Raw genomic sequence first — 13,187 nt, 5'->3', positions numbered from 1 at the left:
GCTACTTGAGCGTGTGGGGAGGCAGGTTCAATCGAGGCTTTCAAATGGGAATTGGACAATTCTCTGCAAAGGATCAATATGCGGGGTTAAGGGGAGAAGGCAGGAGCACAAAGTGAGATGCTCATTTGGAGAGCCAATGCTGATATCATGGGCTGAATAGCCTTTTTCTGCCCTTTTGAGTTACTCTCCATCAACACCATCTACCAAACACAAGTCAGGCGATAGAAATACCCCCATTTGCACGGAAGAGTGCAGCTCTGACGACACTCAAGATGCTTGATTCCAATCCAACACAAAGCAGCCCACTTGATATCTACCACATTCACAAACATCCACTCACTCCACTCTACCCTGTTCCTTGGATAGCACTTTCCAAAACCCTTAAACTCTACAATCTGGAAGGACGAGAAGAACATTGCTATCTGATATTTTCTCCAAAACTACTGTCCATCTTGACTGTTTCATTAGTATTATTGAGTCAAAATCCTGGATTCCCTCCCATTATGGATTATAGATCTACCTACTCCAAGTGGATTGCAATAGTTCATGGTGGCACTCACCACTACCCTGTAAAGGGCAACTACTGATGGGCAATAAGTGTTGGCCCAGCCAATGATATTCACAATTCATGAAGGAATAATACGGAAAAACGGTCTAGCCAGTGATGCCCACATTCTGTATATGTAACAGATCAGTACTCTTGAACCAATAGAAAGCTTTCCATTCTAAACAAACCTAAAAACAAACCTCAAAGCATTAACTCTGTTTCTCTCTCCATTGATGCTGCCAGTCCTGCTGAGTTTCTCCAGCACTTTCTGTATCTCTCTTAATATTCACAATTCTCTGGGAAATGAACCTCCACTGTTCTCAGTCATCTCAAATATTAAAGAGTTTAGAAAGAAAACAAGACTCCCCGATATACCTCTCTTCCAGACCTTGGGTTGACGGGAAGTACAGACTAGGTTACTGAACTTAATAAAAAGCCATTAATTCCAAGTAAATATGCTCTAGCTACTGGTGAACAATCAGCATAACACTACAATTTAAACTCTAATACCTTTATAAACTCCACTTGTACACACATGCACACACAGACAGGAAAACAAAATCACGGCTGCTATGGCCTGGGATAGCAATGTAATGGTCATCCTTCATCAGGTCTCCTGAACTTATTCTTGTGCTGATCAGGCCATTGCCTCTCGTTTGAAGTTTCAAACAACATGCACTGTGGGGCAGAAGACCACACGTGACGCAACCGTCAATCTGCAAGGATTGAAGTGAGATATGAGGGGGATATTAGGATGGCCACATCTGATATGTTGAGCGGATCGCCCAACCCCCCCACACAAAGACCAAGAGCTTCCTCATGATCTACACATTGATGCTCTTGGAAACGAAGGTGAATATCTTCTCAACATTGGTTTCCTCCACCTTGGCCACAGCCAGTGCAAACCTGATAAGCTGTGTGCACTACTAATGATCATTGTCCAGACATACTGTGATAATATTAAAGAAGTACCTGAGAAGATTAGTTTATTTTGGTCATTTGGAGACCAATTTGATATATCACGGTAAGTCATTTTCAAGGGCAACCAAATCCTAATACAGGGTATCTCATATAATAGGTGGCAGGAAACAGAAAAGCAATATACTAAAGTGGAGGGAAATTGCCGGACGCGCTGCTGTCCTGGTACACGAATGTCAAAAAAGTTAGTTTACTGACAAGTCAAGTGACCAGGATGGCTAATGGAATATTGTTGTTTACTGCAACAGGAGTTAAATAGAAAAGTGAGATGTTTTGCTACAGTCGTATAAGTTATTGGTGAGGCCATATCTGGAGTACTGTGCACAGCGTTGGTCTTGTTACTTAAGAAAGTTTATAAATGTGTCAGAAGCAGTAGAAAGCTTAAGACTGGGCTATTGGGAGTAGGCAGGAATACGGTGTTGACGCCACAATCAGCTGATCGTATTTAATGGCAGAGTCGGCTCAAAGGCTGAGGGCTCTCTCCTTGCTCCTGATTTGTATGTTTGTGTATAACTCGTGTGATGGAACATTTTCCACTTCACAGAATCATTAAGGTACTGAAGGAGCACATTTGGCCCATTATGTCTGTACTGGCTGTCCTAACAACCAATACACCGGGAGCCATTCACCTGCTTTCTCTCTGTAGACCTATACATTCCTCTTTTTTCAAAAGTAATTGCTTGAAAGACTTGATTGAGCCTGCCTCCACCACAATTTCTTGCAGCGTATTCCACACTGTAATCCCTTGATGTTTCTCGAGAAGCTCAAATCAGCCCAATCGATTGGTACCATGTCCACCAATGTTCACTCCAGCCACCACTGACACACAGTGGCAGCAGTTTGTCCCGTCCACAAGACACACTGCAATAACTCACCAAGGTTTCTCTGACAGCATGTTTCAAACTGATTGCGTCGACAACCCAGGATACATGGGAGCACACTGCCACATCACCGTGACATTCGCTTCTGAGTCACTCACCATCCTGACTGGGAATGCTATTGGCTGTTCCTTCACTATCTCTGAGTCAAAATCCTGGAACTTTACTCCCATAGCTGCGTAGTGGGTATCCCTACACCACATGGACTGCAGTGGTTCAAGTAGCTGGCTCACCACCGCCTTCTCAACAGGCAATTAGGGATGGATTACCCCGTCCCTAAGAAAAACCATGATTTAATTGCAATAATTGTAGGCACTGTGTGAAGAATCCCTTGAAGGGAGTACATTAATATGCGCAATCCTGAGTGCATCTGTCACACAGAAAACAACATGAAAGGCACCCAGCCCTGCCCTCCCCCTCCCCTGACACTGCAAAAGGACCTGATGGCGAACAGTTAATATATTATCATATGTGACATCACAAACATTGGACACCTCATAGTGCACACATCCCAAATATTCAAAGCTCAGTAACATCTGACAAAACAAAAAGATTGTTGGCAGAGTACTCACACCACCTCCTCTGCCAAAAAAGCCAATGCATACACACGCATTCTTCAGATCAGCAGGCCATTCTGGGATTGGAACACTCACCGCCCTGGGCGCCTAGGGTGTTTGTCTATCGTGAGGTTTTGCACCATGAATTGAGTTCATGAGTGACACAGAAGAGATTCTAAGACAACAGCAACATGGAACTTGGTAGACCCTGGACCCTGCAAGCAATCTTGTCGCTCATATACTGAAAATATTCTTATGAGTGAGAAAAGTCCGTTCTTAACAAAACAGGCATGTTCAAGACAGTAGGGTGACTTAACTCCAATATCTATCAAGGCTTTTCACTATATCGTGCTTAAGCTCATCTTGAAGATCCACAGCAAAATAATGAAAATATCATCAGAAAATTAACCACAGTTACAGGGCAAAGGAGGAGGAGGAGTAATGGAGACCGGGCAGCATAAAAAGCCAAGAATTAAGCCTGAACCTCAATATAAATTCCACATTGAAGACGACGATGATGACGATGAAGAAGTATGTGAGTTTGATACCTCTGTTCTGAAGCGAAACAGAAGGCAGAAGCAAGGGGTGAAGACAGAAAAGGATGAGAATGGGAGGCGTCAGGAAGAGGAAGACAGGCAATGGCAGGAGGAGAAAAAGAGAAAGAGGCTGGAGGTGGAAGAGGATGAAGAAGAAGTGTGCAGCTTCAGCGAAGATGATAACCTGAAGAGCAGGGAACCCATGGAGTGGCGAGAAGAGCTATCCATTTATGAAAGTGAGAATGAAGAGGAGGGAGAGGAGGAAAGGGATGAGGAGTTAGTCGACCTGGAATCCGAGGTGGAGGAGTCCGACAGGGAAAGTGAAGAGAGGAGAATCAAGGAGGAGTTGTGGGAGAAAAAGATGGATGAAGAAAGGAGGAATAGACTGGAAGAGGAAGAGAAGCGAAAACGTCAAGATGTCGATGAGAATAAGATGAAGGACGATGAAAATCAGCTGAAAACAGAACAGGATGAGGATATGGAACAGGGAGACCAAGAGACCTTGGAAAAGGAAGAAAAACCGGAAGAAGTGCAAGAGCAACTGAAAGAGGGACTCGAAAAGGAGAAAGGAAAGGACATATTGGATAAAGAGGAAGATAAGGAGAATTTGGAAGCTGAAGAGGAAATTATAAAGAAAGAAATGAAAGAAATAGAGAAGGAAGAGGAAATGAAAAAGGAAGAGGAAATAGAAGGGAGAAAGATCAAAACGTCGGAAGATGGGGATACAGCAAATGGCAATGATGAGGAAGAGGGCGAGCAAGTAGGAGACACACATGAATTCAAATCTGAGGATAAAGAGAAAATAGAGGAGGAAGAGAAAATAAACATGGAAAAAGAAATAAAAACAGAAGAGAAGGACAAATTGGAGGAGGAAAATGGAATACCAGTAGAAGAGAAGGAGAAAGACAAAAAGGAGATCGAAGGAGAGAAAATTATGAAGGAGGAAGAGGCAGTGATGGAAAAGGAAGAGGAAGAAAAGATGGAAGAGAAAATAAGGACAGAAGAGGTAGGAATGATGGCAGAGAAAGAGAAAACAGAAGAGGGAGAAAAGATGGGAGAGGAAGAAGTAGAGGAAGGAAAGGTGGGAGAGGAAGATAAAAAGGTGCTAGAAGAAGAAAAGATGAGAGAGAAAGAGGAGATTGGAGGAGAAAAAAGAGTCAAAGAAATAGAAGAGGAAGGAAGGATGGGAGAGGAAGAGGTAGAAGAGGATCAAATGATTGGGGAGGAAGACAAAGAGAAGATAGAAGAGGAGGAGAAAAAAAGCATAGACAAAGAAACAATAGAAAAGGAAGAGGAAATAGAAGAGGAAGAAAAGATGCAGGAGGAAGAGAAAATGCAAAAAGGAAAGGCAGAAAGAAGATTGCAAATGGGAAGGGAGGAAGAAGAAACAGAAAGAGAAGGGAAAGCAGAAAAAGAGGGGATGGAAATGAATGAGGAGGAAGAAGATGGAGGAATGGCAGTTGAAGATGAGAAAAGAGAAGACTTGAGTACAATGAAAGAGAAGGAAAAGGGGGCACATGAGATGGAGAAAGACTTGGATAGCAAAGTAGAAAACAAACTGAAGAATAAGATAGAGGATGAAATAATGCGCAGGCTGGAGGAAGAACTGGTGAAGCTTAAGCTGGAGGAGAAAATGAAACAGAATTTGGAGGAAGAGATTAAAGTGAAGCTGGAGGAAGAGAAACTGAAGATGACTGAAGAGATGAAACGTAAGCTGGAGGAAGAGATGAAATATGAAATAGAGAAAGAGATTAAGCGCAAGTTAGAAGATGAGAAGAATCGAATGGAAGAGGAGTTGACAAGAAAGATAAAGCAAGAGATGAAATATAAGATTGAAGAAGCTATAGGAAAAAGAAATAGGATGGAAGAAGAGAGGTTATGCAGGAAGCTAATGGAAAGAAAAGAGAGGAAGAGAAGGAAAGAGGAAGAGCAGAAGAAAAAGGGGGAGGAGAGAAAGAGAAGGGATAAGCAGTTGCAAAAAGAAAAGGAGGAACTGATGGTCTATAATCTGGAGACAGAGAGGGAGGCAAAAGAGGAGAAAGAGAAGAGTAAAGAACACTTGGGGAAAGCAAAGGAGAAGGATCAGGCAAAATGCAAGGTGGAAGAAGACTTGAGGAAAAGGACTGAAGGTGTGAGGAGAGCATTGGAGAAGAAAAATGTAAAGAAGAACTTGGAGGAAGCAAGAAATGTAGACCAGAGAGTGGCCAAGAAGGAACATAAACAGGAGAAAATGGGTGAGAAGATCAAAGACAAAAGACAGGTGGGTATTGAGGTAGATCAGCGGGCAAATACGAAGAGGCTGGTTGAAAAAGAGGAGCAAAGAGTATGTCCAAAGGGTGGGGGAGTAGAAGGTGGTGTGCAGAAAAGCATGATCGTCAAAATGGAACAGCTTCCAAAAAAGTCAAAGGCACCTCGGTCTGATGTGAAGCAAATTGGCTCAGCTGCCTCTAAAGTTCCAGGCTTCCCTGTCTCCACTTCCCCACCAAGATCCCAGCTACATGGATCCTTCCAGCCAAGCTCTTGTATGACAGATAACATCTTGCCAACATCTGTCAGGCCATTTGCAACAGCCCTTTGCCCACCAACCCCTGCAATGCTAACATACACGCAGAAAGTGCCATGCCCCTCCCAAGACAGCAAACGGCTCCACCCCTGCCCCTTCATCAGTGAGGGCAAAAGACAGTCCCTTTTGAGGAATGAGCTGGAGGCATTCTATGAACTCTTTAAGCTGTTCTCGGAGCCTCCATCTCACAATGTGATTGACATTCACAACCTGTGCGTGGGCCTGCGAGCGATGGATATTGAGCTAACTGAGGCAAAGCTTCGTGAGCTGCTGGCACTTCTAGATGTCAATGGGGACGGGCAGGTGTGCTTTGAAGACTTCCTGGAGTTTGTCACAGACACTGACCAGTTCCTCCGCTACTTTGCCCAGCTGCCTGACAGCTGTGACTGCTCGAGGTCTCAGAAAGGACTCCTGACCGACACTGTGTTTTTCAAAATCCTGGCAGAGATCTTACGCCTCGGGGAACTCTCCGTCGAGTCAACCAAGCATATTGTCAGGTATTATTTCGCCAAGAAAAAAGGAGCTGGCATCAAAGATCAGAGGGAAAAGAAAGCCAGTGGGGACGTACAAGCACCTAGTTTCATGGGCATGACACTTCACCGTCTAGTCCATTACATCGATGTCCTAGAACCAGACGACAGCTACGTGGAGTCCCCGCTCACCCAGCAACAGGTTGCTGCATTTTGGGAGTTTTACGAGCTCTTCGACAAAAATAACCAAGGTAACCTTGACACCTTCTCACTGCTGAAAATCATGAACTCGTTGTCCATCTACGTGAGCAACCAGCTGGTGCCAGTTCCTTTGCAGTTTTTGGCGGTGAACGAAGGCAGAGCTGTCACCTTCCATGATTTCCTGGGCATCTTGAGTGACACGGGCACCTTTGGCCAGTTCCTGGTCCAGGAGCAGGACGCCAACTGCCAGGTGTGGAATGCAGCCGAGATTTTCACCACCGACACTCTGATCTTTGACGCGATTGAGAAAAGCCTACAGTCTCCACTGCTTGATGCCAGGGCAGCCGCCAACATCATGAACTACTACCACCAGAAGTTCAAGGGCTCCCTGGTGCGGTGCCAGGACCACGCCGGAAGATCTGAAGACGCTGCTGGAGAGTCAGTGTGGGATATTTCAAGAGAGGCATCCACAGCCTACAGTGGAAAGCTGGTTCCAAGAGCTAGCACCGGCAGGAAGGATGTGGGCTCAGTGCAGGGCGGTCAGGCGCAGCCGCAAGCCAGGAGATCTGAAGCTTTCCAGAAGCGATTCCAAAAGGCCCTCCAAAACCCCAATTTCAACACAGTATTCAGCCAGTATTCCTGGACATGGAAAATGGAGGAGGCAGAACGAAACAAACGACTGGAACAGATAAAGAAAGGAAAGGGCAAAATTTCTACGATGAAGTGAGTGAATTGGCAGGGCAGGCAGGCAGTGGGGGGGGAGGGTGTGGGAGGAGTTTTCTCTATCGAGTTTTACGCAAGCTGTAACTGAGAGTTTTTGGCCTGGCATGTGTGTGACAGAATGTAATAAACAGCAACCACAGACGTGCAGTGAGCGACTGATGGAAGGTCCCTTTTATTACCCAGCCTTGTTACTTGCTGTTTTTGTTTCTTTGCCTGCATTTGACAACATTAAACATTTAGTCCCCCGACCCGCGTCCAACTTTCTCAATCTCTTTCCACTGGGAATTCCCAAGCCTACGTTAGTACTCAGAACTGCCAAGTCACCATATTCCTTCCATTTTCTTTACTACTCTTTTCAAACATACCTCAAATCAAATTAAACAGCCTCTGTGATGGGGCACTGTAACAAAAATACAACCAAACAGTTAAAGGAAACTTATATTCGGTAGTACTCATGATTGCGAAGTGGGGTCCTAGAGAAATGACTTAGTTGAGGGATTGGTTAGCTCATTCGGCTGGCCAGCTAGTTTGCAACGTAAAGTGATGCCAAATCTGAGGAGAGCAAGAAGAAGTGTCCTTCCCAATCTGTACCCTCACCTGAACCATGGTTTTCCTCAGGTACAACGAGAGCAGAGCACTGGTCTAGTAACTCTATGGGAACTTTCCCTTTACCTCCTGCAGTCCTTGGCTGCTGAGGCTGGGCCCTGTCACATTTGCGCTATAGCGCTGCCACTGGTGGGAAGCTGAAATTGCAGTGTGACATGTTTACATGGGCAGTTCCCCTCACAAATGGTGACGTGGTAATTTCTGATCGAAGCAGTCCAGTAACAGAAAGCGAAGACAGCCCAGGCTCAGGCACCTCTCAACACCCCAAACGTGAGCTGCAACCAATGCACGTTGTCTATCGAAGCGGGGGGGGGGGGGGGGGGGGGAGAGCCATATTGTGCACAGCAAGATCCCACAAATCGCAATGCGATGACTGGTCAGACCTTTCTATCTTCCAGCAATGAGGGGCAAATACCAGTTGCAGTACACCAACTCCTTCCCCCACCACGACCACTCCCACCCCTGCTGCAGCAGTTGGAAGTGACTGCTATCAACCTCTCCCCTGCTTCCCCCTAGAAAAAAACAGATTTGCCAGATGCAGTCCGCCCACTGGCATGTCATGCCATGCAGCCTGGCAGGCAGGCAGTACTGACTTACCGCCACCCCGCCTCTCTACACACCACTGGCAGCGTCCAGTGGCCTTGGCTGAGCTGGGTGGTGAGAGGACTGCAGGCTTCAGGGCAAAAGGTGGAGGTTGAGAGCTAGGATGGAGAAACATCTGCAGTTTAAACAGTGTGGCTTTAATTAATCGCACACTTAGGTAACACACATCACCATCTGAGGTCACAAACCACACAAGACATCACAGCCCTCAGGGGTGGGGGGTGGGGAGGTTGGGGGGGGGGATTGTGGAGGACCTGCTGAAATGCCCCCCAAGATACAATGACGGCTTTGAGTTGCAAAGTATGGTGCCCCTTTTCCTCAGAAAGAATCCAAGTCATACCAAAAGGCCCCCATGTTTGTAAGGTCAGGGCTGAGGCAGAGCTCTGATTGGGCCGTCCAGGCTGGACAGGATTGGACCTTGATGTGTTTGATGTATCGTATGGCGTGAAATGTGCTGACAAGTCAAGCTGAATGAAGTGAATCAGGCAGGGGAAGGCACCCAATCTGGACCAGAGTCTGGGACGGAGGCCTGTTTCTGAAAGGAATAGCAAATACTAGGAGGAAGACGAGAATCTTTTAGATTCCTTAAGACCGCTGGACGAACATAAGAAAAAAAAACCCAAATATAGAAACAAGTTATGGAGAAGGAAGGTAAACCAGAGAAGGATGGAAAAGCAGAGAAGGAAGGAAAACCAGAGAAGGAAGGTAAATCAGAGAAGGAAGGAAAACCAGAGAAGGAAGGTAAACCAGAGAAGGAAGGAAAAGCAGAGAAGGAAGGTAAATCAGAGATAGTCACAGCAGAAACTCCTTCACAGAAAGATGCCGTGGTGGGACTGGGGAAGGTGATGGAGAAAGTAGTGGACAAGGTGATGGATAGGATGATGGAGAGAGTGATGGACAGAATGGTAGAGAAGTGGAAGCAGGAGAATAAGGAGAGGATACAGCAGACGGTGGTGGAGACCATGAACGAGACCCTGGACAAGGTGGCCGAGAGCGCGCTGAACACTGAGGAGGAGATGGGCAAGAAGGTGGAGGAGCTGGTGAACAAGGTGGTAGCAGAGGTGGCCTCCATCATGGAGAAGGTGATGGAGCAGGTAGAGAAGAAGCTGGACAAGGACAAACCCTCGGCGGAAGACGAGGAGTCAGATGGCTCAGTGTGTGAAATGCCCCCGTTTGTGGATGAGGATGAGGATGAAGAAGATGAGGACGAGGAGGACGACGATGGCACCCCTGAAGAGCCCCCCCTGACCCCTAACCAGCGGGAAGCCTTTTACGAGGTCTTCAAGCAGTTCACGCAGGGGGACAGTGACATCATTAACATTTCCAACCTGAAAGCATCACTGGAGGCCCTTGAGATCCCGGTGGAAGAGGTTGACATCTATAACATCCTGGAAGCGGTGGACTCAAATGGGGATGGGGAAGCAAATTTCGATGACTTTCTAAAGTTGGTGACCAACACCCGTCTCTTCTTTCTCTTCTATAAGGAGCTGCCCGGTCGCTGCGAGGGCCCACAACCCCAGATGGGCTCCGTGGACAACACAGTGTTCTTTGAAATCCTGTCCAAGTTCATCCAAACGCAGATGCTCCCTGAGGACACCATGAAGAAAATAATCCGGTATTTCTACATGAAGAAGAAAGGGGAGAAGCTCAAGAGCAAGAAGCCTGATACCTGCCCAAAGCAACATCTTCCACCCCCCACATTCCTGGGTCAGTCGATCTACAACCTGGCAACGTACGTGGACATCTTGGAGCCTGACGAAGAGTATAGGGAGACTACCCTGACAGAGGAACAGGTCGCAGCTTTCCGCAACGTCTTCGACATGTTCTGCAGGGACAAGCAAGATTGCATCGATGTCAGCAGTCTCTTGAATATGATGTCTGAAGTGCAGATATACTTAAAGAACCCCTTAATCCCCAACGAGATGAAGTGCACTGAGGTCAACTCCGGCAAAGAGGTGAGCTTTGAGGACTTCCTGGCCATTATGACCAATACTAACACTTTTGCGCAGTACTTGGCTCCAGAGTACGAGCCCTGCAAGTGCACGGTGGCGACGCCTGTTGTCATGTTCCAGGCCATCAACAAGCTGGTGGACTCGCCCTTGCTCTCAGCCAAAAGCAAAGCCATCATCGCCGCCTACTATCGGAACAAGTTCATAAGCATGGCCCAGGATTACGGTGAGCCAGCAGAACCCGACGAGGCGGCCCGCATCACTGAGGGAGGCCAGAGCCCCGAGAGCCCGACGATGTCAGCATCCCCGCCCCAGACGGAGCCTGCCAGCCCCAAACAGGAGAAGGAGGCGGAGAAGGAGGCGGAGAAGGAGGCAGAGAAGGCCACGGTTGAGAAAGAGGAGGCGGCGGAGAAAAAGCAGAAGGGAGCAGCCAAGCAGCAAGCACCGGAGCCAGCCAAGGAGGTTGACAAGGAACAAGCCAAGGAGCAGGCCAGGAAATCCCACAGCCGAAAGATTAAAGAGGCCAGGATGAAGAGGAGGCAGAACATGCAGAAGAGGTTTGAAGCAGCCATGAAGAATCCTGCCTTCCACAAAGCCTTTGATGCGTACTCCTGGACGTGGACCGAGAATCAAGCGAAACAGAAACAAGGTGTAGTCCCATGTCAATAGCCCCCTCACAGACATCCCCCAGACACCCACCCCAGTTTTATTCTAGTTTCATTAAAGCTGAGGAAGTTACACCTCATTAACTGACTTAAAACTTGTAATAAAACGGTATTCTGAGGCTGCCTATTCTTAAACTGAGTGAGACGCACCTTCCTCATTGACCAATAAATGGAATCTATACCAAGATGCAACAGGTCATTCCCATTACCTGAATGTTGATCATTTATAACTGTTACTTTCTGGAGGAGTAGTGGGGTGGTATGGACAGGTAAAAAAACATGGCAAATTGGGCAACGCCGCCACTCCCTTGCATCTGAAGGATCAAGTAACTCCCATGCAGCACTTGAGGAGTGATGTCCCTTTGAGAGAATGTTAAACTGGGGTCCTGCCTGTTCCTTTCAGGTGCCTCCTGAACATTCTGTGGATGCGACTGCAAGGAAAGATCTTCCCGGTGTTTCCATCTTTTGATATTTTGCCTGTCCAGACAGTACCGCGGTTAAAAGGCTGCTTGTCAAGCCGATATCCCTGGGAGCAAATTGGCTGCCTCGATGGTTTTAGTTGACTGTTTCATGGGGCATGGGCATCAGCGGCTAGGTGGTTTTGGACTTTAAGAAAGTGTTTGTTAAGGTCCCACACAGGAGGTTAGTAAACAAAACTGGAGCACTGAGACTGGAGGGAATTGTCGGGCATGGATTGCAAATGGGTTAACGGACAGAAGTGTGCGAGTGGGAATGACAGTTCATTCTTAGGATTGGAACGAGCTCTTGTGGGTTATTGCAAGAACAAGTGCTCAGCCCATAAACACTTCACCATCTATATAAATGATTTAGGTGCAGGAAGCATCTCTAGTATTTCCAAATTTGCCGATGAGTCAAGAAATTCTGGAATGTAGGTTGGAAGGAAAATTACCAGCACCTTGGGCAGGTGGGAAGGAATGGACAACAACATGGCAAATAAACAGAAACTGTGAGTGAGTGTGAGGTTGTTCACTTCGCTGGAAAGAAACAAAGGCAGACGATTTCTTCAGTGGCGAGAGGTTGGGAAGTATTGGTGTGCAAAGGGACCTGGATGTTTCTGTGAGCCACTAAGGTTCCACTCAGAGGGACAGCAGGCATTCAGGAAGGCAACTGGTATGTTGGCGTTCTTCGCATTGAGGTTTAAGAGTAGAAGTAAAAACCGTTTGCTTCAATTGTATTGAGCCTTGATGAGACCTCACCTGGAATATTGTACAGTTTTGGTCTCCTTAGCTCAGGACGGATTGTCTTGCTATTGAGAATGTACCAGACAAATACCTGGGATGGCAGGATTGTCTTATGAGGAGACATTGGGAGAACCCGTTCTATGCCTGTCTAGAGTTTTGAACAATGAGGGGTGATCTAACTGCAACTTACAAAACTCTTACAGAGTGAATGTCGATGTTTCCTCTGGTTGGTGACTTTACCACCACTGGACCTCAGGATAAGGGTCAAGATTAGAGTGGTGCTGGAAAAGCACAGCAGGTCAAGCAGCATCCAAGGAGCAGGAAATCGAAGTTTCGGGCAAAAGCCCTTCATCAGGAGACATCGATTTTCCTGCTCCTCGGATGCTGCCTGACCTGCTGTGCCTTTTCAGCACCACTCTAATCTTGACTCTAATCACCAGCATCTGCAGGACACACTTCTGCCTCAGGATAAGGGTCAGGCCATTTAACTCCACAATGAGGAGAAATTTCTTCACTCAGAGCCTGATGAACCTTTGAACCCTGTACCCCAAAAGGCTGTGGAAGTTCAATCATTGAGCTGGGTCAAAACAGAAATCAGTAGATTTCTGGAGACAGATAACATGAAGGGATATGAGGAGAGCTCAGGAAAGGGGCATTGAGGTTGGAACTCCACTTTGATCCAATTGAATGTCAGGTTAGGCTAAGTAGC

The 13,187-nt window shown here is 46.8% G+C and overlaps 1 protein-coding gene across 2 annotated transcripts in view; it reads left to right on the top strand.

The window, feature by feature from the left end:
• The first annotated feature begins 7,338 nt into the window (after window positions 1-7,338).
• LOC140470099 (uncharacterized) overlaps window positions 7,339-13,187 on the top strand; it is a 92,152-nt gene continuing 86,303 nt past the window's right edge. For both annotated transcript variants that reach the window (XM_072566538.1, XM_072566536.1), the window contains exon 1: window positions 7,339-7,453. The gene's annotated coding sequence lies outside the window, so the exon portion shown is untranslated. The remainder of the gene's footprint in view (window positions 7,454-13,187) is intronic.

Source organism: Chiloscyllium punctatum, chromosome 50, assembly GCF_047496795.1.
Source record: "Chiloscyllium punctatum isolate Juve2018m chromosome 50, sChiPun1.3, whole genome shotgun sequence".
Lineage (NCBI taxonomy): Eukaryota > Metazoa > Chordata > Chondrichthyes > Orectolobiformes > Hemiscylliidae > Chiloscyllium > Chiloscyllium punctatum.
This window is presented reverse-complemented; position numbering and strand designations above follow the sequence as displayed.